This window comes from Monodon monoceros, unplaced genomic scaffold (assembly GCF_005190385.1).
Source record: "Monodon monoceros isolate NGI ecotype Baffin Bay Population unplaced genomic scaffold, NGI_Narwhal_1 Super_Scaffold_22, whole genome shotgun sequence".
NCBI lineage: Eukaryota > Metazoa > Chordata > Mammalia > Artiodactyla > Monodontidae > Monodon > Monodon monoceros.
In genome coordinates, this window is record NW_021703779.1 from 108721194 (window position 1) to 108746347 (window position 25154).

Here is a 25154-nt window from a genome sequence, read left to right on the forward strand (position 1 = left end):
GCCACCAGCACAAGAAGGCCCGCCCTGCTGGAGGCCGGGGAGGCCCGCACAGGGGCTCCCCTCCCTGGCGTCCTTACAGACGCCCTGGGACACACATTCACTGGCCTAGAGCCCTGGACACCGCCTCATGGGTGAGTGGGGGGCTAGGAAGGTCCACAAGGACACTTGGCTCAAGGAATCGGGCACCTGGTTACCCTTAGTAACCGGTGCTGAGTTCCTCCCACCCCGCCCCATCATTGCAAAGCTCACAGCTGGCTCCAGTCAAAGTCCACTCCCAGGGTGGCAAGAGCTCCACTCCCTTTGAGGCCACTGCAGTATCCCTGGCTCCCAGGGCCTGTCCTACTTGGGCTGAAAGCAAAGACTTTGTGAGAGCATATGGCCCCCGGCCTGTGTGTGTGCACGCGCATGTGCGCGCACGCCACAGGAGGGAGCAAGAAAGCGAGGGTGCCCACACCCCCGGCCTGCAAACACACACCTCTGGTTCTCTGTGGTGGTGATTGCATTTCAAAACCAAAATAGCAAAACAGAAGTGGTTTGGGCTGTTCCTGCGTCATCACAGCTGGGCCCCCTTCAGACGTACAGACCCTTTCTGGGGCTGTCACTGGAACATGTCAAGCGGTGTCCAGCACCCACCCATGTGGGCCTCCCCTACAGGAAACAGCCCCTATGTGAAAGCCACGTCCACAGTCTCCGTGGAGCAAGTTTAAATCTACACCCGTTCGGCTGAGCCAATGGCTCTCACAGAATCACTAATAACACCCGTGGCATTTTCACACACGCCGGCAAACATGGGGGCCAGATGGTCAGCTGGGCCCACAGAGCAGAGTTTCTCCAGTTCCTCACCCTCTCGCAGCCAGCTCTCACTCCTGAAATACCCCGTCCTCCCTGAAACCTTTCTGGAATTCTCTGGAAAGGAAGTGACAATTTCCTTCATGCCATTTCCCACTCCCTCAACACCCCTCCCCCACAACCACAAACAAAATGGAAACTACCCCAGGAACAGCTGTACCCTCTACTTAAAAACAGCCCCTCCTCCAATAGTCATCAAGCAGCACACTTGCACACTGCACCACATGACCAGTGGCGTGTATTTAAGAGGCAGAGGGCCAGACTCGGGGGTCCAGTCTGTAGCCATGGACGTAGCAGAAGTAAGCCAAGTGTGGGACTCCTGCACAACCTTGGTCCAACTAGAGCTGGACTCCAAGCAGCCAGCTAGACCCCCCTCCTTGAACAGATGCCCAGCGAAGGGGCCCTGGCCACAGCTATTTTGTCAGCTTCTTCTCCTCTATTCCTGCCTTCTTACCACTCCCTCCATTTGAGATGAAATCAGGAAGAGGGAGGGAAAAAAATAAAGGTTTTGCAAGCTCTGTTGGTTGGGGTTTCTCTGCGCTTATTTACAAGAAACCCAGTTTCCTTCCTTGGCCCTCGGTCACTGCCTGATTCCCGTGTATGGTTTGTCACAGCTCTGATGGTAAGGCAGGCCCAGAGCTCCTCTCCAACTGCCCCTGCCCTTTCTCAGCTCCAGGCCTGCCCCTACTTTCCCGCCGGAGCTGGCGCACTGGAGGAGGGGTCAGGGCTGCAGGTCGCAGGCACAGAGACGTCTGCTCCTCTTTCTCCAGGAGACCCAACAAGAGGTGTGACCCCGGAAAAGTCAGCCATCTTTCTGGGCTGTGGTTTCTGTCATCCTTAAGATGGGTGAGGGCTGAGGGGAATCCAGGCCTAGCAGCTGCTCACCAGGGAGTCTCGGGTGAATGAAGATGGTGGTGGGAAAGTGCTTTGAAAATTAAAACACACTCATTCAGATGATGAGTTCCAGGTGACCTCCCAGAGAGCAAGGGGGCTGGGGACCCCATTAAGCTCCTGGATGCCCCCCCATGGCTCTAGAACATAGGTAGGGTGGGCTGCAGGCTTCCAGTTGTTGGCTTGGAAGGGGCTGGCTCCTCTCCTGGGATGGGTGCCCTGTAGGGAGGGACAGGCGGCTGTGGTTGAAGGAGCGCTCCCAGTCCCCTGTCCTCACCACCTCCACCCAGCCCCAGCCCTCTGGGCTGTGGTTATGTGGCAAGAAGAGCACTGAAGAAGCCCCAGTGGGGTGGGGGGAGGGCTATGACAAAGGGAACCTATTTCCCCAGCTGTCCTGACTCCCAGGGGCCTGGCCTGAGAAAGTCAAAAGAGCGCCCCCTGGAGGTGCCTGCAGCCACCACACCCTCATCTCCGGAGCTCCAGGGACCAGCAGGAGGCAGAGGGGCACGAAGCGCTCCCGGGAAGCGAAGAACAAGTCAGTGATGGGGAGAACATGCTGCGGGAAAGCGGGCAAAGCCAAATCCAGGCCAGCTACTGAACCCCAGCGGGGTGCGCTGCCAGCCACAGCCTAGAAGACCCCAGAAGTCCCTGCAGACTGTAAGGGCACGGGCTTCCCAGCGAGAGGACCCAGCTTTGCCTTGGGGCTTAGGCAGGTCACCCTCTTCCTCCGGGAAACGAGGCCATCCTCCCTAGCTCATGGGATTGCTGTGGAAGGCCAGCAGGTCAATGTAGGTGAGAGCCCTGTGTTACCCCCTAAGTGTGTTTTTAGATTTCCTGGTCAGATCCGTGTCTCTTTGGCTGAGGTCATGCATTAAGCATTCAGGATATCTTTACCTAGATGGACAGGAAGAAAGGGAAATGGAGTGGTGGGATGAAATGGAGGCTGAGGGGGGACATAACCAACAATCATCAAACATGGTGGAGAGCGGAAACCAGTCTGACTATGGGGAGGAGGTGGGACTGGCTGGGGGGCCAGGGAAATCAGGGGGATAAGTGCATAGGCCTCAATTCACCAGGTGGTGGAATTTGAACTTGATCTGGAAGGCAACTGGGAGTTACTGTTGATTCTTGAGCAAGGGAGGGGCATAAAGCAAGCAGTTCCCAAGGAAGATCAGTTTGTTCTGAGTGCATGAGTGGAAGAGATGGAAGGGGACCAGGTGGGGCACCTGGAGCCAAGGAGGTGAATCCCAGGGCCACCCTGAAGGAATAAAATGACAGAGTACAGGGTCATACAGTAATTGCAGAGACCCCAAGATTGCAACCTGTTCTTGCTGTGAGAATTGTAAAAGATAGAGTGACTGGGGCAGGAAATATGGCAAGAACATGAGCTCAGTTTGGACATTTTGAAGTTGGGATTATCTTGAAAAATCCAGGATTAATGGTGGAAAAAAGAGGGCCCAGACAGTCTTTTTGCTAAACACAAACACACACACCCACACACGCACACGCACACGCACACACACACCCTGGCGGGTGGGGCCTCGACAGGCCTTCAGTGGCCAGAGGAGCAGGCCTGGCCTGGCGAGGCTGGCATTCTGGACACTGTAGCAGAAAGCTGCATGTGCTGAATGAAAATGCTTCGAATGGCACACACTCCACCCCCACCCCTGCCCCCAGTAAGGCCTGCCTGCTTCCACGGGGGGTGGGTGGGGGACAGACACACTGACCAGAGACTAATTAAATTTATTAGTGGGTTTTTTAGAAGCTGGGGCAATCTGTGGCTGGGCACCAAAAGGATATTAAGTCAGATAACTTTTATTGAAGGGACAGTGTTCTTTGTCTAGGCCCCTGCCAGCATGTGTCCTAGAAACGAATGCAGAGGCTCCCTTCTGGGATCTGGGGCTCCCCCAGGTGGGAGGGGTGTCGCGGGGTTTGAGACCTGCTTGGCTCTTGGTGCCCCTTCCAAATACCCCCTTCCCCTACTGGCTACTTTCCAGCCAAGGAAAAGCAAGGGGCAGTCCAGCGTCCCCTGCACAGAGAGGCGGGCTCGAGAAAGCATGAGGTGGAAAGAGCCTACAGGCCGGGCTGGGCAGACAGGGAGGGCACCTTCAGCCCCGATGTCACCGGGAGCTCGCGGGGGCTCCTCCCTCCCCTCCCCCACATAGCTGAAAGCCTCTCCTTGACTCAGTCTCAGGATGTCAAAAGTTAAAAGGGACCTGAAAGATCATGGCATCCATCCTTCCTGTCATCCAGCTGCAGACACCGAGTTCTCGAGGAACGAGAAGTGACTTGCTCAAGGTCACACAGCTAGTTGCCGTGACTCCCAGGTGACCTTTCTTTCTCCCCTCCTCATTGTCTCTCCGGCATCCTCAAAAAAGCCAACCCTTTCCTTTGGTGAGAACAGACAGCAGCCAAAGACCCAGGGCTGGCAAATAACAATGAGGCCACACATGTGCAGAACACATTTAACATTCGCAATGACTTCCCCACCTCTGCGTCTTTGTTCACACTGTCCCCTAGGCCTGATATGCCCTTCCCCAATTTCTGCGGCGCCAATTCCCACACGGTGTTCAAGATCTGAAGCAAATGTCACCTCCTTTACAAAGCTTTACCTGCTTCCTCCTCACCTGATATATCTCCTCCTCCTTCTCCTCTTCTTAATACCTTAGCTTGACTTACATTAAAGCAGGGGGTCTGCAAACTATGGCCCATGTGCCAAATCCAGCCCACCGTCTTCTTGTGTGGCCAGTGAGCTAAGGACGGTTTTTGTATTTTTTTAAGGATTGGGGAAAAAAATCAAAAGAACAATATTTCCTGCCACAGGAGAATTATATGAAGTCCAAATTTCAGTGTGCACAAAGAAAGTTTTATTGGAATGCAGCTACATGCATTTGTTTACGTATTGTCTGTGGTGGTTCTGCATCGTAAGTTGAGTTGCTGTGACAAGAGTTCACATGGGCCGCAAAGGCTAAACTACTTACTATGTGGTCCTTTGCAGGAAAAGTTTGCTGACTCCTGGACCAAAGGCTTCACTCCCCTTCAGAGTGAATAAATTCAAGCTCCTTTCGTAGAAGAATGTCACGGAGACTCACAGGTGCCTGGAGGGAGGCGTGGAACATCAAGTACAAACTGGTAACTTTCATCAGAAAGTTCTGGCCCTGGCTCTGCCCACGGTGTGACCTTGAGCAAGTCACTTTTGCTTTGTGGGCCTCCGTTTCCTCAGCTGCACAGCGAGGGGGGTTGGCCTGGAAGGCCTCAGGCCCTTTCCAGCCCTACAATTTAGAGACTCAGCAACCTGCTGCATTTCCAACTCACAGTTTTGAGCAGGCATAGTATTCTGATCGTTTTCTCTCAGAACAGGACCTTACAGAAGGTTCCCCTGCCCAGCTGTGGCTTTCCCTACCATTGTGGGCCCCCTCACTTATACTCACTTGCCCCTCCCGACCCTTCCCTTCTGCTGACCTGTCTGCCCTTCTCTCCGAACTCCTCTTCCGGCAAAATGAACATGGCCTCCTCTGAGGAAGCACCGCCCCCCCCCCCCCCCCCCGGTGGTCCAGGAGCCTCCATTTTGCGGGGTGGGGTGGAGGCAGGGAAAGAAGGGCTCTCGGCTCTCCTCGGCCTCCCAGGGCCCACAGCAGACAGGCAGTGGAGCAGGAGATAGGGCCAGCCCTCCCCGCACCCCTGCTCTGCCAGAGGAAACAGCCCCTCTCTGCCACTTCCTGTCCCAGGGGTTTCAGCAGTTTCCCCTTCAGGGCCTGCGGGCCCTCCCAGCCCCGCCCCTGCCCCACACAGGTCAGAGAGTGCAGAGAGGGGAGGGGCCCTGTGGGTGAGTGGGGAGGATCCCTCACAGGAAGGCTGAGGAGACAGCTGTCTACACAAGGGGACGCCCCAGCAGCTCCTCTGCCAGCCTGCTTGGGCTGGGGGAGCCGGGACCTGGGAGGGAGATGGGACTGTCTCCACAAACCCTCTCCCGTTAGCAGGTGAGTACACGTGAGCTCATCACCTCACCTAGCGATCACCTTGGAGAGCACAGTGAGCCTGCTGGGTGAACGAGTGGGCTGTAAATGCTGAGGTCAGTTCTGCCTGGGCTGAGGACCAGCCCTGGGTGGCTTCAGATGGAGAGACGGGTTGAAGCGAGAGAGCCTGGGGAAACCAGGCCAACCATGGTGGTTAATTCGGAGCAGCAGGTGACACTGAAATCAATGGCACGTCAAAACTTTGCATGATTTTGTCCCTAGCGCCGATGGACAGAGGCGACAATGGAGAGCAAAGTATTCTATTACATGCGGGTCAAGGGTAGTGGCATTTTCTGGGTGATGGAACAGGAAGCTATCACGTTCCACAGCCGCTGCTGATTTGGTGTGGTGACTTCTACTTGTAAATACCTCCCAGTTGCCTTTGCAAGGTGGGGCTCCTAGCAGTGGGGCTGTGGGCCCGTGAGGGATCCGGGCAGGTGACCGGAAGCTCTGCCAGGCCTTCCCAAGGCAATAGGTCAGAGGAGCAGTAGTAGCCTGAGGCTCTGCACCTCTGCCCAGTTGTCAGTCCCCCTGAAGACAGGTTAGAAGTACATGATGATGGTTCTAGAAGCCTTGGTGCCTGGGATGGGGTCCTAATAGTGGATAGACACAACCACCTTGGCCCCCTGTGGTAATAGTGTTCCATGAGGTTCAAGTAGCAGTGAGCGAAGCTAAGGGTAAGGGGACCCCTAGAAATGATGGTCTGAATGGGCCAACGAAAATGGATGGGAAGATGGTCTGGATACCTCTCCCGGCTCTGAGAGGTCATCTTCTTGTGCTTTTGGCTAAGAGCCCTGACCAGCCAGGCCTCCTGTCAATAGAACAGTCTGGCTTCGCCCTCTCTCCCCTCCCTCCATGCCTCCAGAGCCAAAAAGACCCAGCGCCCCTGTGATAGAGCCCCATCGCCCCTGAGGGGCGTGCCCGCTCCACCCCGCAAGTTGGAGTAAATACTGCTTCACAGCTGATATGGAGGATGCCAAGGAAGCCTCAGAGACAACATCTGGATGTGCACCCGGGCTCCTGCCAGCCCCTCCCTACATCTGCAGTGCAAACCCAGGGACAGGGTTTGGTTACAAGCCCAACTCAAAGCTGGTGGCACGTGTTTGGAAAGCACACCTGACTGGGCGGAGCGGGTGGAAGCACTTGAGACCGGTGCCAGCTCAGGGCAAGCGCTTGCGGGGTTGGCACCGATCTGAGCTAGTGCTGGACCCGGGATGGCGGGTGTCGCCACTGTGGCCTCAGCTGTGGGCATGTTGCAGGAGGGGCAGAGTGGCGTGGGTACTCATTTAAAGTGGGCAAGATTTTCTTTTGTGCCTTCTGATATCACGCCAGCCTGTTTCCTCTGCTTCTGGGGAAGGGGACCGAACAGTAAAAATTACAGGGTGACAGGGTGGAGCATAGGGAAGATGGCACGGATTTACATTTATTGGGTACAAGCCGCGGGGCTGGTGTCGCGCCAGTCACTTGCTGTAGGGCTATCTCCTTTCATTCTTACAGCAACGCAAACAAAGTAGCTAGTCAGTGGCAGAGCCCGGGTTTGAACCCAGGTTTATTTCCAACTAGTACGCTCTTTGAACTTTGTTTTCAGTTACATCTCTTTTGGTAATAATCCTGGTTTAATAGTTCCATTTTACAAGCAGGAGAAATGAGGCTTAGAAAAGATGAGGTAACAGGACCAAGGTCACACTGCCTGTCAAGAATGGAGGCAGAACTCAAACCCAGGCCTGTGTGACCTCAAAGTCTGTGCTTTTTCCCACTGCTCCATGCTGGCGACCACCTGCTCAGATTCCTAGCTCCGAGCTTGCTCACAACACCCAACGTTGAAGGCTCGGAGCCCCTACGATGTCCTTCAACAAAAGCTTCCCAGGCCTGTGTCCCAGATGCCTCAAAGCTCCATCTGATAGGTGAAACGTAACTTTCTGGGCAAAGATGCACCGAAATGGTGACTAGTTGAGCCCCTGTGGCCAGCTGTGGAGGAGAGGTATTGTGGAGTACAAGGCTTCCGGCTCTGTTGATGAAGGAGGCTGACTCTATTCCTGTACCTCAGGAGACTACTGCTTCCAGAGTGTTGCTGGCTTCAGACCTGGAGTGGCTTAGGCATGGTCCCTGCCCCATAAATATACACTTGCTCTCGCCTTACACATAATTTAAGTCTGGGTTCTTATCTCAGGGTGTTGGTTCACATGTTTTTTCAAATATTTATGGAAAGTCAGCCCTGAACACCTCATAGGTGCCAGGTCTGTGGCCAGGGGCCTATCGCTGGGCCCACCCCATTCTTCTCTGTGGTAGGGTCTATTTGTATCTAAGTTCCCGGTAAGCTGGGTTAGCCCATCTGCCTAAACAACATTGCTGGGGTTTTTTCCCTTCAAAACACTCCTATAGCAAGTGTCTCTTCAAAATTGAGGCTCGGAGGTTGGGGGAAAACGGGGAGTGACTGCTAATGGGTATAGAGTTTCTTTATGGGGCGATAAAAATATTCTAAAATGGGTTGTGGTGAAGGACATACAACTCTGTGGGTATACAAAAAGGCATTGAATTGTATACTTTAATTAGGTGAATTGTATGGTATTGAATTATAATTATATCTAATAAAGCTGTTATTAAAAAAAAAAAAAGTGGCCCAGAGAGGGCTCACTCAAGGCCACACGCAAGTTCATAGAACAGCTCAGGCCAGACTCCAGGTCTTCGGATTTCTGATTCTGAAGCTCCCTCCTCCCATCAGCCTCCCCATAACCCTGAACAAGCATAACTGCTGAGGTTCAGCAAGTGTGCAAGGCAGCCCTATGCACGAGGGTTGGCGGCTGGATCTAGAGCAACAGGGTAGGAGTAGAAAATGCTCTAGAGCTGGGGCTTCAACTTAGGTCTCCATGAGCGTGGCCAAGTCCCTGCCCATCTCTGAGACCCAGCGGCCCCATCTGTTAAGTGAAGTGGATGAGTCTGGTGATCCTTTGCAAAAGGCTCCACCAGCTCTGACCGTCTGCAGTTCTAATTATAAAGCCCCGCAGGATGGAAGAGACTGGCATGTTGGATAAGGGGTTCTTCTTGGAGTGCTGCAGGGGGCCTGGACACGATTAGGTGTTCCAACTGATGCTCCTCATGCAGAGTGACGACCAGGACTTTCCCATGAGAGTCAGATGCTTTCAGAGGATTCCACTGCTGAGTTTCTCTATGGGGGGGGGTAGCTGGTCCTGATTTCGCTCCCCCGCACCGCCCCTGCCCACCAGCAGTGCTAGGTGGTAGAATAACCCATAATAGAGACCCATTGATCATGTCCTTTGGAGATGTCAGGAACCAGGTTCTTGGCCTGGCCCCTAGGCAGCCCCACCGCGTGCTGAGCTTGCCTCCGTGGTGGAGGGAATGACTGCTGATGGCCACCAGTCTAGTCCCCACTGGACAGGATGTTTCCACATCAAGCCCCACTTCCTGCAGCTAGGCCTGGGCTCCGGTTTCCCCCTTCTCTTGCCATGTGGTTGCCTGCCCTCTGCCCCCTCCCCTTGCTGGGTGTTTACAGGCTGCCTTATCAGCCTGGGGAATCTGGGCCTCACCCAGTCGCTGCCCTGCCCCGCCCGGCACAGCCAGCCTGCCCAGGGCCCTACCTGCTGTGGTTTCGTCACTCCAGGCAGGCACCCCTACACCCCTCGCAGGCAGGGGCTGTGGATGAGGGCTTGCTGCCTGCCGGAGTGAGAGCTGAATATTCTACCTTGTACAAGCTGGGGGAGGGTATGCCCTCTTTCTACATTGTCACTGTCTCTATCTGCAGGCTCTGGGGACAGAAATGAGGCGCTCGGGCTGCTGAGGAGGCTAACTTTGGCCTGGAGAGCCTCGACGGCTCTTCTGTTCTCAGCCACCAAGAGGTGAGCAGGGGGCTGGGGGCGCAGCAGTAGGCTGGAAGGCTCTGAGTGTACAGACAGTTGGTTGTTGTTTTTTTTTAACTGCAGAGTACTGTAAACACTTCACGCTACAGGTGGGGCGGAATGAGGGGCTGCAGACTGAGTGTGGTGGAGGAGGGAAGGCTGGGGAATTCGTGGGCACAGCCTTCAGAGCCCAGACCTCAGAGCTTCCTGGGTCCCACGCTGTCTCCATCTCACCTTGGGATCTGGTCACCCACCCAAAGGCTACGATGAGGCCAGGGCCAACCACTGAGCAAGTCCGATGACTTCCCCTCAGAGCACAACAGCTTAGATTTTTCCATCAAATGAGTTTGAACTAAGGAAGGGGACAGGAATGGGGACGGTGGGCAAATAAACATGCAGGAGGTGATGGACTTCCCTTCCAGCACTTTGGGCTAAAACCTTGAAAATTCATGTTCTGACCTGTTCCTAGGCGGGTCCCACAGGGACAGGGCTTGCTTGCTAAAGCTGACCAATCCCCAGAGCAGGAATCAAAGCCACAGTCCAAACCTGCTCATCTTCCAAGGGCTTCCATTTTGTTCACTGAGAAATCAATTAAAATATGCTCAGGCAGTAGACCGCGGCATTCACACTACAGATAAAATGCCATACTTCAAAGAAATTTTATACAGCTGTGTCTTTCTAGGTCTCTAAGATACAATTCAATAGTTTGGGGCGCTTGGGTGGGAAAGTTTGGAAAAACTCTGCTCAGGCAATTTTGCCATTAATGGGCTATGTAACCACAGGCATGCCATGTCACATGGCTCTCACAGCCTCGGGCTTCCCCCGCCCCCCTCCACCAGAGATTTCATGCTACTCAGAGCTTCTCACAAGCTTACTGACCCTAGTAGCAGTCAGGGCTCCGCAGGCCACCCCACCTCCCCAGAAATAACTTCCCACCACTCAGAAAAATCATAAACCATTTAGTGTTAATGTGTTAATGGGTGATACTGGGTTAATGTGTCACCTCTCTCCTCAGCACATTTTCATTTTAAAAGGCCATCCGGAGCTACCCTGCTTTAACCTAAGGAGTGGCTCCGGGGTTAATAGGGGTGCCAGTGAGCAAGGGAGTGTTTCTTGCTGACACCATTAGCCCTGGAGTGAGCCGGCCTTCCCCATCTACTCCCCATGCCTGTGGTCTCTGTTGGGAAGCTGTATAGAGGGGATGTGAAAGTCTTTGAAAAGCTAGCCAGGCCTGGTGCAGCAGAAAGCCCACTTGACTGGGCATGAGGAAGAGTAAGTTCCAGTCATGGCCCTGCCTCTGCCTAGCTCCTCCCCTAGCCTCTGAGCTGGCGCCTGCCCCTACTCCAGGGCACACATGTACATCTATGGCTGTGGCCACACCAGCCGTACTCGGCAGAGCTTTACAGTCCAAACTCATCTGCTTGCTTTCCAAAGGTCTTTCACAGTCTGACCCCACCCTACCTACTCAGCCTTGTTTCCCATGATTTCCCAACTCAAGCCTGGGCTTCAAGCCCAGTGGTCTCCTTATGGTCCCCTGAGGGAACATTCCAGGCTCATTCACCGAGTTTCTCAGGCCTGCCAGGCCCTTGCTGCTCTGTTTTGGTTAATCAAATAGTGCCCATCTAGCAAGGTCCCAACCAAGTTCCCCAGATCCATGGAGCTGGTTGTGCCCTGATAACGAGAGTCCACACCAATGGAGGAGCCCCCTTCTAAACTCCCATAGCCCTTAAATTTGACCACAAGATCTCTTAATCCCACGCAATCTTGAATTGCTCTTTATTTCATGTGTATGTCTTATTTCCCCAACAGGTGGTAAAATCCATGGGATCAAGGTCTATTTAATCTTCTCCTGACTCTAACAAACACAGGTCTGGGCATTCATGAACTAAGTCCGTGTAAATTCTCAGCCCAAGTGAGAGCTCTAGAAAAGAGACCCCGAATCCTGATAGATCTGAGGGCTACAGTCTAGGGGTGGGGATAGGGATAGAATTAGGGGGCAAAGGTCTCCAGGCTCAAACATTACTAGTCTTCTCTTGCTCCAGGCCTCTACTAAGGAAAACACCTACCAGCTAGAGTCATGTATTCCAAACAGCATCAAGAAGGCGGATGGCGATCAATCAGGTCATCATCAAAGCATTCTCTCTTTGTACAAAACCACAGTGTTTCTACCTGGTGAATATTGGGTGCTGGTCTGATCACTGGACCCTTGGGAAAGACTTCATGATGCTGGATCAGTTATAAGAGCTAAAGTGGTTCAAGAGAATGCGGTGTGAGGATAACTTTTTTTTTTTAAAGAGGTCTTTTGTTGGCTAGATAGACAGGTTGAAAAGGGATATGACTGTCGTCTAGAAAATGATGTATGGAGCAGATAATGATGGAACCCTGCACCAAAAATAGGTTATAGGGCTTCCCTGGTGGCGCAGTGGTTGAGAGTCCGCCTGCCGATGCAGGGGACACAGGTTCGAGCCCTGGTCCGGGAAGATCCCACATGCCGCAGAGCAACTAAGCCCATGGGCCACAACTACTGAGCCCACGCACCTAGAGCCTGTGCTCCACAACAAGAGAAGCCACTGCAATGATAAGCCTGCATACTGCAATGAAGAGTAGCCCCCGCTCGCCGCAACTAGAGAAAGCCCATGCACAGCAGCGAAGACCCAACACGGCCAAAAATAAATTAAAAAAAAAAAAAAAGAATATCAGTGAAGAGATTAAGCATCTTCTAAAATGACAGTAACATTAAGGTCATCCATGATTATAAAATAAGATCACAAAAGCACAGCCAAACATATCTGCTATAACAGTTAATGTAAATAGAATAAATGCAAGTATTAAAAAAAGATATTATAAATAAGCCATAAGGATATATTGTAAAGCACAGGGAATATAGCCAACATTTTATAATAACTCTAAATAGAGTATAACCTTTAAAAATTGTGAATCACTGTGTTGTACACCTGAAACTTATATGATATTGTAAATCAACTATATGTCAATTAAAAAATGATACTGACAATCTGATTCTAAAATTTACATGGAGTTGCAAACGACTTAAAATAGGCAAGAACAACTTTGATAAAGAACAAAGTTGGAGGGCTAATACTACCTGATTTTAAGAATGATTATAAAGCTACAGTAATCAAAACAATTGGTATTAGCATAAAGATAAACAAATAGATCAATCAACAGAACTGAATATAGAGTCCAGAAATAAACCTATATATAAGGACAACTGTAACAGACTAACGATAACTTTTTCAACAAGTGGTGCTGGAATAACTGGATATCCATATGTAAAAAGAAAAAAATGAATTTGGATTTGTACCACTCAGCATAGAGAAAAATTAACTCGAAATTGATCGAAGACCAAATGTAAAACCTAAAACTTCAAAACTTCTAAAAGAAACCATAAGACAAAAATATCTGTGGCCTGAGGCTAGGTGAAGCATTCTAAGATACAACACCAAGAGCATGATCCATAAAAGTAAAAACTGATTGGTTAGACTTCAAAGAAATTGAAAACTTCTGCTCTTCAAGAGACACTATGGGACTTCCCTGGTGGCGCAGTGGTTAAGAATCCACCTGCCAATGCAGGGGACACGGGTTTGAGCCCTGGTCTGGGAAGATCCCACATGCCGCGGAGCAACTAAGCCCGTGTGCCACAACTCCTGAGCCTGTGCTCTAGAGCCCATGTGCCACAGCTACTGAGCCCACGTGCCACAACTACTGAAGCCTGTGTGCCTAGAGCCCGTGCTCCGCAACAAGAGAAGCTACCACAATGAGAAGCTCACGCACCACAACAGAGAGTAGCCCCCGCTCATTGCAACTAGAGAAAGCCCACAGCAATGAACACCCAATGCAGCTAAAAATAAACAAACAAACAAGTAAATAAATGTAGTAGTAATATTCTAAAAAAAAAAAGACACTATGACTCTGAAGGCATGCCTACATTAATAATAACTTAAAAAAATTCTTCTAGCTCATTCTAATCACTAAATGGCAAGGATTTTATGTGGCTATTTTTTGTCTTCAATAAAAAATTTAACCCCCCCCAAAAAAAGACACTATGAAGAGAATGAAAAGACAAGGCACATACTCAGACAAAATCTTTGCAAAGCATGTATCTGATAAAGGTCTTATATCTAGAATATATAAAGATTTCTCAAAACTCAACTACAAGAAAACAAACAAGTCAACTTAAAAATGGGCCAAAGATTTGAACAGACACCTCACCAAAGTAGATATATTGGTGACAAATAAGTACATGAAAAGATGTTCAATTCATCAGTCATTAGGGCAATACAAATTAAAACTACAGTGAGATACAACTGCACACCCATTAGAATGGGTAAAATTTGAAGACTGCCCACACCAAGTGTTGACAAGGATGTGGAGCAACTGAAACTCTAATACACAGCTGGTGGGAATGTAAAATGGTACAATGACTTTGGAAAACAGATTGATGGCTTCTTAAAAAGTTGAACCTACAACTACTGAATGATCCAGCCATTCCACTCCTAGGTATTTGACCAATAGAAAAAGACACATATAGCTATAGAAAGATTTGTACAAAGATGCTCACTGCAGCTTTTTTTGTAATAGCCAAAAAGTAGAAAAAATCAAAACCACCAGATGTCCACCAAGCGATGAATAGATCAACAATATATGGTATATCCATTCAACAGAATTCTACTTAGCAATAAAAGGGAGTGAAATACTGATATAGAAAACAACATGGATGGATCTTAAAATAAATATGCTGAATGAAAGAAGCCATACAAGGAGAGAGTACATCCTATATGATTCCACGTACATAAAACTCTAGAAAATGCAAACTATTACACTGAGTAGTGAATAAGCCCTAGAACTCTAATGCACAGTGTAGGGAATGTAGACAGCAATATTGTATTAACAACCATCAAACTTGCTAAGAGACTAGAACTTAATTATTCCAATCACTAAATAGAAAGGATAATTATGCAACATGATAGAGGTGCTAATTATCACTACAATGGCAACCACATTACAACATAGAAACATATCAAATTACCATGGTGTACACCTTAACTTTACACAATGTTATATGTCAAATACAGACGGTCCCCAACTTAATGATGGTTCAACTTATGATTTTTCAACTTCACGACGGTGCGAAAACGATACATATTCAGTTGAAACTGTACTTCAAATTCTGAACTTTGATCTTTTCCCGGGCTAGCGATATGTGATGCTGGGCAGTGGCAGTGGCAGCCACCACATCGCCCAGTCAGCCACGCATTCACGAGGGTAAACAACCGATAGACTTACAACCATTCTGTACGCAGACAACCATTCTGTTTTTCACTTTCAGTACATTATTCAATAAATTACATGAGATATTCAACACTTTATCATGAAATAAGCTTTGCGTTAGATGATTTTGCCCAACTGTAGGCTAATGTAAGTGTTCTGAGCATGTTTAAGAAGGTAGGCTAGGCTAAGCTATGGTGCTCAGCAGGTTAGGTGTAATTGATGTATTTTCAGCGTAAGATAGTTTCAACTTCCGACGGGTTTATCAGGATGTAACCTCATCATAAGTCAATGAAGATTTGTACATTTCAATTAAAAAATGATTACTAACTGATAGTCACAGAAAGCAGATAAGTGGTTGTTCAGGATGAGAAGGAGGGATCGCCAAGGGGCACAAGGAAACTTTTGGGGGTGACTAGTTTCACGAGTGTATACATATGTCGAATATTATCAAATCGTACGCTTTAAATATGTGCAGTTTATTGTATGTCAATATTGCCTCAATAAAACTGTTCAATAAAAAGAAAGAAAAAGGTCCCCAGGTTGGGTAAAATAACAACAGCAGCATTTACTCTGTAATTTTAGCAAAAGTAATATTACTGCGTAATTTAACTATGCAATAGTATCACTATACGAGAGCAGTGAAGACAAGAGGCAAGAACACGCATGCTCTCCTAGAAAACACATTCCTTGATGCCACCAGTGGAGACAAATTCTGAACCCTGGAACGTACTGAGTGTGCTGATTCGAATGTGTTTTGTTGTTTTATCTTTTGCTCCTGCTCCTGCCGCCTGCCGATGTTATTGTCCCACCGAGGCTGGAAGGCCCCTAGAGCACAGCCAATGCGCTCTCTTTCCTCTTTTGAAAGGCCATCTGCCCTCTCACTTCCAGGAGACCTTCCCCAATTAAGTTAAGGAGGGAGAAGAATGATCTTCCTCTAGGTAAGCCCTCCTCGAACCCACCATCACCTAATCTACAAACCTTAAGTGCCACAGGCTGGCTGGCACTTCAGCTCCCGCCCGCTGTGAGGCTAAGTGCATGTGTATTACTAGAGCTCCAGAATTGGGTTTAGATTCTTCAGAGCAGGGGCCTGGGCCTGCTGTGTTTTTTTTTTTTTTTTTTTTAGGATCAGGGTGGCGCCAAGAAAGTGGTCACCTAATGAGACAGGTGTTTTCTGTGCATGGATTCTCACAGAATCAGCAGAGCTGAACTAGCCTCTCTTATCCTCTGGGGGCATTATGGGAAAAAGACAGATTATCTCCTAAATCTATGTCTTAAGTACCTCCTTGTTATCAGGTCATCAGGAATTTGGGGAGGTTAAGACTAATTGCCCACTCTCCCATCCCCCATCCCATCACATCCCCCAAGGCCTACGGGTGGGGACCAAGGGACTGAGTGAAGTGGCTCAGGGGTGGTCCAAGGGTGGTCCAGGGCCTCCTGCCCTTGTGGGTGGTCACAGGCTTCTCAAGCAAACAAAATCCACTTGCTAGCAGATGGAACCTCCAAGTTACTTTCTGGGAGGCCTTTGGAACGGGAGTGGCCCCCAGCCCCCCAGGAACTCTTCTGGGCAAAGGCAGTGTCCCAGCTCCAACCCAAGGCCTCTGGGCATGAGCGAAAGGAGGCAGAAAGTGAGCAGTGGTTGGCCGGTCGGCTCCCAGAATTCTACACTCAGTAGGGTAATAACAACAAACTGATGATTGCTAAATACTTGCCAGGGATGGAACATGAGGTCTTCTCTCAAAGGAACTAGCTCACTCGTATTCCTACAGAGAACGAACCTTGAGATGAAGTGGTGAAGAGATAAAGATGGCACTGCCTGCCACTCAGAAAGATTTTAACACGCGCACACACACACACACAATCTTCTTCCACATCCCTTCCTTATCCTGTGTGACAGCAGAGTTAACAAAAAGTTAGCAGAAAGATGTGGAAAATCTCCCTGTTGGTTTTATGAATGGGCATTGTGTGCCCTGCCAGCACTGCCAGAGAAGCAGTTGATCCCTGGAGCCTGGCAAAGTCAAAGGTGTGGGAGGAGGAAATGATAAGAACAACATCAACAATAACAGTAAGAGCCACAGAATAATAGCAGCTAACACTTACTGGGTGGTTACCATGTGGCAGGCACCATGCTGAGTGCTTTACAGGCATTATCTCATTTAATCCTCACTCAAACCCTGGGAAGTGGGTTCTGAGACTCAGAGTGGTTATGTGACTAGTCCACAGTCACAAATCCAGTAAGTGATAGGTCTGGGATATGAACGCAGAGAGCCTGTGCTCTTCCTCCTCCGGATAATACCGTGCTCGAGAAGAATACTGAGTTAGACTGGAAGAGGAAGGGAGCTTCGGGAAGGGCAGGTGGAGTGAGAAGTGGAAAGTACCAGCACTGGGACAAGAAGGGGGTCCCTCGAGAAGATGGGAACCTAGGGCAAAGTTTCCTCAATCTGGGCAGGCTGTTTAACCTCTTGCTTCTTGTTGGTCTGGCTGAGAAATGTTCTGGCACTTTCCCTCACAGATCCTCCTGCATGAAACACCCCTCCCTGCTTGACCCTCCTCATCACCCTGGGAGAAGGCTGGGTGGGGTCTCTTTGCCAAGTAACTCACGTTAGGACACAAATTTCCCGGGCCAAAAAGTCAGGGCACTCTGGTGTGTCTCTGTGGTTTTGCAATGTGCTGGGGAGGGTGCAGGGCAAGAGGGCAGTGAGAGAGGAAAACTGATGCATGGCGGGGGCGGTATGTGTGTGTCCAGGTGTTTTTATCCAATTAAATCCAACAAGGACCAAGTCCCCCTCCACATCCAGGCATGGGAGATGCAGAAGTCCCAGAACAAATACATGGCTAGTCCTCGCCCTTCCCCAGGGGGTCTGGACAGAAACATGTGGGACATTTTAGTTCTCGGCTGGCTGAGAAAATGAAAATCTCTATCCTCTACCTGAACCTCTGGGCTTCCAGAGCAATCCCAGGACCCTGGGAAAAGATGGGACTCAACCAGCCCGTGCCTGCAGTAACACCTGTGGCGGGGCAGTTTTCCTGTCCCTTTGGTGCCCTCTGCCTCTCTTTTTCCCCTCTCCCCTCCAGGGCCTCTGCATGGGCGGTGGAGGGGACGGGGGAGGCGGGAGATCAACATGAAATCCCCTCAGCTTGTGGGGCGGGAAAGCCTGGCCAACCTTTGTGTTTTATCAATCCGTCCTGGGGGCGCTGGGCTCCCCACTTTGCATCTCCCAGGATGGAGACTGGGGTTTGCACCGAGCCACCCACACTGGCTGACCTGGTCTTTTATGTGACATGCATTTGCCAAACAATTATAGAGGCTTTGAAGGTCAGCCTGTGGCCAGGAAAGAGAGAGAAAGGCGTCTTCTCTCCCTTTTCTGCCTAGCCCAATCTCCCCCGCACCACCCTGCCCCCTTCAAGGTCTAGCTCAGAGCCGAGGCCCTCACAAAGCCTTCCCTCCCTCCTCCAACTGCTGCTGACCTCAGAGCCCCGGCCGCCTCTGGCCCCTGCTCCAAGGAGCACAATTAGCACCTGACCAGCCGCTGGCCTCGCCTCTGCTTGTATCAGTGTCTTAGTCATCTCTCCCACCCCACCCCCTTCACTCGTCTCCCCTACAGCACCTAGCACAGGTTGGGCACACAGTAGGTGTTAATAAATATCCTTTAAATTGAAACTCAGCAGCCCCTATGAGGTCAGAACCATCATAAGCACCCCGACCAGCAGTTCCTTGGCAACCAGCGCTGGGGTCCGAGCTATAGGGCATTAGCGGTGCGGCTGCTATTACAGGCCACGCAAGACTCAGCGGCCAGAGATTTGCAGGCAGGTTGGTGTTGATGAGAAAAGCCCCTGACCCCTAGGAAAGCGCCCATGGGATTCTGGGTACCTCGGATGAGTTTCCTCTCTCCCCTGCAGAACTAGTTTTCAGTCTGAGAACCACAAAGGGAATAAATTGGCAGTGAATCCAGAAACCTCTTTGCAGCTTAGAAATCCTGGAGAGAGAAGCAAGCCTGCGTTGGGGTCAGGCCCAAGCTTGAGGGGAGAAGGCTGCCCAAGGCCCTTCCAAGCTTGGTGGGGGACCTCCGGGAGGTGCTGGGGGCATGGCAGGCAGAGGGGCTAGAGGGGAGTCTGGGGGTGGCCCTAAGTAACGCCGTCCTGTCCTGCAAACCAACAAATCACACCACTGAATGCTTGCCACCTGCAGCCCACACAGGAATTGGGTCTCCCCCTCCCTCTCATTCACCCAAATCCCAGGGCAGGCCTCTGTCCAGGGGTGGCGTCCTGACCAGAGCCCAGCCAGTGTCCCCAGACAAGGAGAAGCCTCCAAGTCTGAGGTACCTGGCTCCCCACACTGGCTTTGAATTAGGGATTCGAGCCCGGCTTCAAATTTTGGTTATTTATATAGGTGACCTAGCCACCCTCTCTGGCCCCCTCCCACACTCCCCACCCTGACTCTGGCCCATGCCAGAAGGTACACACAGTCCCGGAAGACAGGCGGTGTCTTCTTCACCTCTGTATTTCCCTCACTGCCCCTTCGCTGATGCCTAGTACTGGGACTGGTTCTCAGCAAATGTTCGCTGAGTTGAATCTGAGTTTTAGGCACCGTGTAAGACAATATCGTAAGGCTCGCTTGCGCTTACCATGTGCCGTGCACTGTTCTAATAAGGAGCTTATGTGTACCGATGTATTTCATCCTTAGCAAAACTTTAGGAGGTAGGTCTGATTTGACAAATGAGGAAACTGAGGCACACAATTGACTGGGATCACACAGTTAGTAAATAACAGAGCTGGGATATAAACCCAGACAGTCTGGCTCCAGGGATGGGAGGGAAAATGAAAAAGTTGAGGGGTGAGGGGTGAGGCTCGCAAGGACCAAGGCCAAACTTCGGTGCAGAGCTTTTCCTGGGAAAGCAACCCCCTCAGCCTGCGTCTGGCTGGGCCTCTCAGGGAGGCCCTGAATTTTGCAGGCTAGGGATATTTTGGACATCCTATTAATCAGGCCCCTGAATGACGGACCACAGCACCCTCGTTTTTAGATTCCCATATAGGACAGAGGAGACAGAAGCTGCTGTCCCACCACTTAGCTCAAGGCAGGGGGAGGGCTGCTTTCAGGCCTCCAGTTTGTCCAGGGGTGGGCGCCAGTTCCTGAGCAACCACCGAGCAAACAGTGCAGCAGTGGGAGGAATGCCAGACATAGTTGCAAACAAGCCACTCCTTCGGCTCACAGCTAGAGGCTGGGTGAGGGTGGCAACGTGGAGCCTGCTCAACGACCCCCACCCCTGCAACTCACACCTCCCAGGCTTTGAACCCAGAGACAGCCACTTGCAAGGCAGCCTCTTCCCCACACCGGCCAGGATAGGAAGTCCTCCAGGATAGTTAATTCCTCCACTTAACTCAAGATAGCTCCCCGTTATCTGTTACTGCTGTGGGTCTACTGAATTAATGGCTGAGAAAGTGCCTTATAATCGGTAAAACCCTACATAACTAACCGCGAGGAGGAATCTGCATTCTTGCCGTGCAAACGTGACCCTGAGCATTTTCAGTGCCAAAGTGTCCTGTCTCCCCAGAGGAGAGAGTTAGATCTGATCCCTTCACCTCCCCCCTCCAACCTGGCACTCAGGCCAGGGGTCAGCTCGCAGTGGGTGAGTCCCTGATGGGTGTGCCCACCAGCTGTTGGGGCCAAGCAGTGGTGGCTCTGGCCCTGGGGTGGTGACCTCACTTCCGCTCCTACCTCCCCAGCACTCCTCCCATATGAGGCCCCACCAGGCCAAAATCGAGAAGTTCAAGGTTAACTGATCCTCCCCACTTTAAGAGCTAATTAAAATGATTAGCCACAATGAACCGCCAAACATTAACCATAAGAAGCTGCAGGACCAGACAGGCCTGTATCTCGGGCAGAAGGATGAGGGGCAGGAATCAAACGGCCATCAAATCCCATGGCTGGCGTGTGGGGGGTGGGCAGCCGGGGAGAACCTGGCCGAGGCGCGGAGCCAATGGGGTCAGGAGGTGACTCTGGTCAGGAAGGCCGTGTAGTGAGGGAAGGGCGGCAGACTTCGGGTGCGACGGAGGGACCGGGAATCCATAAAGTCGCCGCCTCAGCAGTCTCCAAAAGCAAGGCGCTGTCAGCAGGGGACCCCGCGCTGCGCGGCTGCTGAGTCCCCGTGCCGGCAGCAGAGGAGGGAACAGAGAGGCGGGAGAGCCCGGGAGAGCGGGAACACGGGAGCGGGAAGGCTGGCGGCCGGCTCACACGGAAACTCCGGCCGCTGACGAGAGAGGTCTCTATTTTGGCGACCCAGTTATCCAAGTCATAGGTTCATAGGTGTGTGTGTGCGCGCGCGCGCGCGTGTGCGTGTGTGTGTGTGTGTGTGTGTGTGTGTGTGGAGAGAGGGAGAGAAAGAGAGTGTGTGTGTGTGTTACCCTAAGGCGCCTGGTCCCAGAAGCCCTAGAGGCCGCCAGATCAATCTAGCAGCCCCGCCAGTGAGGCCCAACCTCCTGCCCTCGGGCACCGAGCTGTTGGGGCGGGCTGTCACGATAGGCCCAGTCACGGACCCCGGGCTGCCTGGGGAGAGGGCAAACCGGCCCCCACCCCGACTCGGGAAATCGACTCAGCTTCTAACCCAGGATCCGTGGTCCGGGTTCCACAACGCACACGCGGTGGGGCGAGGCAAGGGCGGGACTCAACACGCCGCCGCTCTCCCACCCTTCCCTGGGCCCCAAGCCCCTACGCTCCGGGGCCCAGGCGTCCCCTATCCCGCCCTCAGGCAAACTTTCTGAGGTCCCCGAAGGCTCAGAAAACCGGCGCCATCGACGTACCTGCCGCCGAAGGGGCTCGGTAGCGGGGCCGGGGTCGATCGCCGCGGTCCCCTCCCCGCTCTGAGGGCCGAGACGCGGGTCCCCAGCCCGGCCAGCCCGCTTTCTCCCCTCGGAAGCCGGGCCGGGCGAGTGGCGCCGATACCTCGGCGCCGGCGAAAGGAGAAGTGGAAGTTGAGCGCGGCGCCCGGTCGGTCCCCGCGCCCGCCGGGGCCACCGTCCCCCTCCCTCCCTCCCTCCCTCCTCTCCTCCCTGCCCGCCTGCCCCCGCGGCCCCGCGCCCGTGACTCACCTCGGCGCCGGGGCAGGCTGGTCCGGGCGGGCGAGGCGCAGGGCTCTCCCACACGTCGCGCCGCCAATGGCAAGTTGGAGGGCGAGATGCAAATACCAGGTGAGACGGCGGCGCCCCTGATAAAACGACTCCGGGGGGTGGGGTGGAGTGCGGGGGGAGCCGGGTGGACGCCGGGGAGGGTCAGGCCGAGGGAGGGGGCGGCGGGGGCGCCCGGGGAGGGGGCGCGAGCCAGCGGAGACCTGCAATCAGACAACCGAGCGAAAGGGGAAATTGCACTAGAGACACACACGTCCCCGCAGGCGGCGGCTGGGGCGGGCGCGAAGGAGGCAGGGCGGGAGGGAGGGAAGAGCCGGAGGGAGGGACCGACGGGAGGGACCACGGGCGGGCGGGCGGGGGGGGGGGGGGGGGGGGGGGGGGGGGGGGGGGGGCGTCTTGGTGGAAACAGCGCCCCTCCACCCCCGGCCCGCCGCGGTCGCCAGCACGGCAGGGGGAGCCGTGCCAGGGGCCCGCGCGGCCTCTCCTTCCCCTCCCGGCTCGCTCGCCCCCGGGGAACCGCGAGAGCAGGACTCCCGCGGAGCCCACTTCGCGCTCCCAGCGCCCCACCCCCCCACCTGGCGCGTTCCGGGGCCCGCAGCTCCGTCCGGGAAGCCCCTACACAATGCCTCGTAGAGAAAGCCGCTCCATTCCCGGGGGACTCTGGATGGCTATGTCCGGCCCTCTTGGCCTGCGCGCTCCACTCGCTTGACGCCTTTGGCCCCAGCCCTGCGCTCCAGATTATTACTGAGCGCCTGCTGTGTGGAGGACCTGGCGTGAGGGCGGGCCGAGCGGGTGGGTGAGGCCAGGAGATGCCCAGAGGATACAATTCGGGAACGATATGCCAGATGCCGCGGAATCCCTGGCCAAATGCTCGTGCGCTTGGCGCGACTGGAGAGTTTTGGGGATTTCTTAGGGAAGTCGAGCTTAGGGCTCCGGGTGGGGGAGGCCAGGAGGATATGAATCCGGAGAAGGACTGGGGGGAGAGGGGCTGGTGCAGCAGGTGCAAGGGTAGCCAGAGTTGGGGTGCTGGGAAAAAGCTCATGCCCCTTTCTGTCCAGAGCCAGGCTGCTCTGCTTGAGGCATCTACTTGAACCCCAGTCTCCCATTCTGCCTCCCCCTTACCCTCTACTTTGACCTGCCCCAGCATCCTACCAGCCCGCACCCTCCTCCGTCCCACAGCTAGGAGGTTCTAGGAGGGAGTTGGCTGGGAATTCTCACTTCTTATGGCTCTGTATGGTCTGGAGGAGGGGCCTAGCCAGGCCTCAGCCCGGCATCTACCACCCGGGCAGAAAGCAGCAAAGCGGAAAGGGCCCCATGGGAGGAGGGCTCTCTGGGGGGTGGGGGTGGGCCAAGGTCCTGAGGTTCAGGGACCTGCTCAGCCACCAGCATCTGTCTGCTTCCCCAGCCTTGGGAAAAGAGAGTCCCTGGCACAGGACTGGGGAGCAGAAGTGGTGGTGGATGATGGTGGTGAAGGTAGCTGCAGATTACAGGTTTCCGGGGGAAGACCTAGGGGCTGGACTGGGGCACGGGGGCACCTTGAGACCTCTTGGCCACCTAAAGTTAAGTCCCTGAGTTAAGTGCCGAGAGCAAATTTCCAGTTTTTTTCTCTTGTAAATGGGCACACTTTCCCCAGGGGATTCTGGATCAGGAGACACAACAATTTTCTGTTGTTCTCTTGCCAGGGAGGCTCCCCTCTCAAAATTGTGGTAGGTTCCAGTCATCCCTAAGCCCCCTTTACTTGACCTTCACACACACACACACACAAACTCACACACACACACACACACACACACACACACTTTCCCATTTTGCTGAGAGTTCAGTGGTCTCTAACATCAGACAGACCTGGGTTCCTATTCCAGCTGCACCATTTAGCGGCTGTGTGTCTTTGGGCAAGTCGCTTAAACTCTCGGAGCCTCACTATCCTTATTTTTAAATTGAGGATAATAAGAATCTGCCTACCAAGGCTGTGGTGAGGCTTGCATGAGATAGCCTGTGTCTGTGGCAGTGCCTGGTGCTTAGTAAGCCCTCAATAAACGTTAGCCTTCTTCAGCACCATCTCTGTCTCATCTCGTTTTCCCTCAACCCAGCTATCAGGAGAAAGTCTGCCAGGGCCGGAAGCTGCTGAGGACGAATGGTGGATGCCTCCTATGAATGTTTGTGGTTTAAACCAAGGTTGAAGCCTCAAGGCATGGAAGTGCCAGAGGAGAGGCCTTCCTCTTGGGACGGGCAGGGAGAGAGGACAGCACCGGGCCCACCAGCTTACGGTGACAGGCCCTGTTGCCTGCCAGTGACCTGGAGCCCATGGCTTGTGGGAATCCCATAAGTTCCCACCTTCCGCAGCCACTCGGAACTAACCGCAGCCCCATGATCTGGGAGTTGCAGCCAAAGCAAACCCCACCCCCTCGATGAAAACCTGGTGTTGCCCTCGCCTTAGGGAGCCATAGGCCACCTGAATGACCTTCCTGACTCCACGGCTCCAGGTCAGCCGGGCTGCCCTTCCCGATGACCTTGCTGCTGCCCAGCCCTTCCCCACCTGGCTCCCCGCTCTTCCACTTACCCGTTGGGTGAGCCCCAGCCAGGTGGGGCCAGCCGGCTGAGATCACCACTCCTGACGACAGGCATGATGTCTCTGCCAATGGCTCATTCCCTGACTTGGCAGGAATTCCCCTTCTCGAGTTGCTCGTGAATGCCCAGGCTGCGCCATCCGGCTCTCAGCCTCTCTCCTTCCAGCCCTGTTTCCCCCCCACACTCTCCAACCCCAACTCTGTCCTCTCGGGCCTCAGAACTGGGGTCCTCCTGGAAGAGGAGGGGCCTCCTGGCTGCCCAGAGCCTGTGTAGGGCCACCTCCCCACTTCTGCACTCAACTTGCCTTTCCACCTTGGCCACTTTCTCAGCTCCTCTTTGTCCCCTCTTTGCAGCAGTGCCTGCTAGCCTATGTTCTCCTGCAAATTACCCCAGGTTCTCTGGAAACAAGGTGGCTGGTTGCTTCCTCCCTCCCTTAACCCCTGAGCCTCAACAAATTCTATTCAAACCTGTGGCCAGAACAAAATACCACAGTGCCACAGCCTCTGTGGCCATGGCCCTTACTTTCCACCACAGACACATGCTAGAAAAGTCGCCTATCAATCAGACT

General features: G+C 52.9%; 1 protein-coding gene across 7 annotated transcripts in view; it reads right to left on the reverse strand.

Moving 5' to 3' along the window:
• ELF4 (E74 like ETS transcription factor 4) overlaps nt 1–25154 on the reverse strand; it is a 46906-nt gene that overhangs the window by 17435 nt on the left and 4317 nt on the right. For 3 of the 7 annotated variants that reach the window (XM_029240373.1, XM_029240372.1, XM_029240371.1), the window contains exon 1: nt 21983–22230. The exons of 1 other annotated variant lie outside the window; for it this stretch is intronic. The gene's annotated coding sequence lies outside the window, so the exon portion shown is untranslated. Of the gene's footprint in view, nt 1–4721; nt 5079–21694; nt 21860–21982; nt 22232–25154 lie in introns of those variants that run through there. 3 more of the 7 variants (XM_029240366.1, XM_029240367.1, XM_029240368.1) reach the window with 3 other exon arrangements.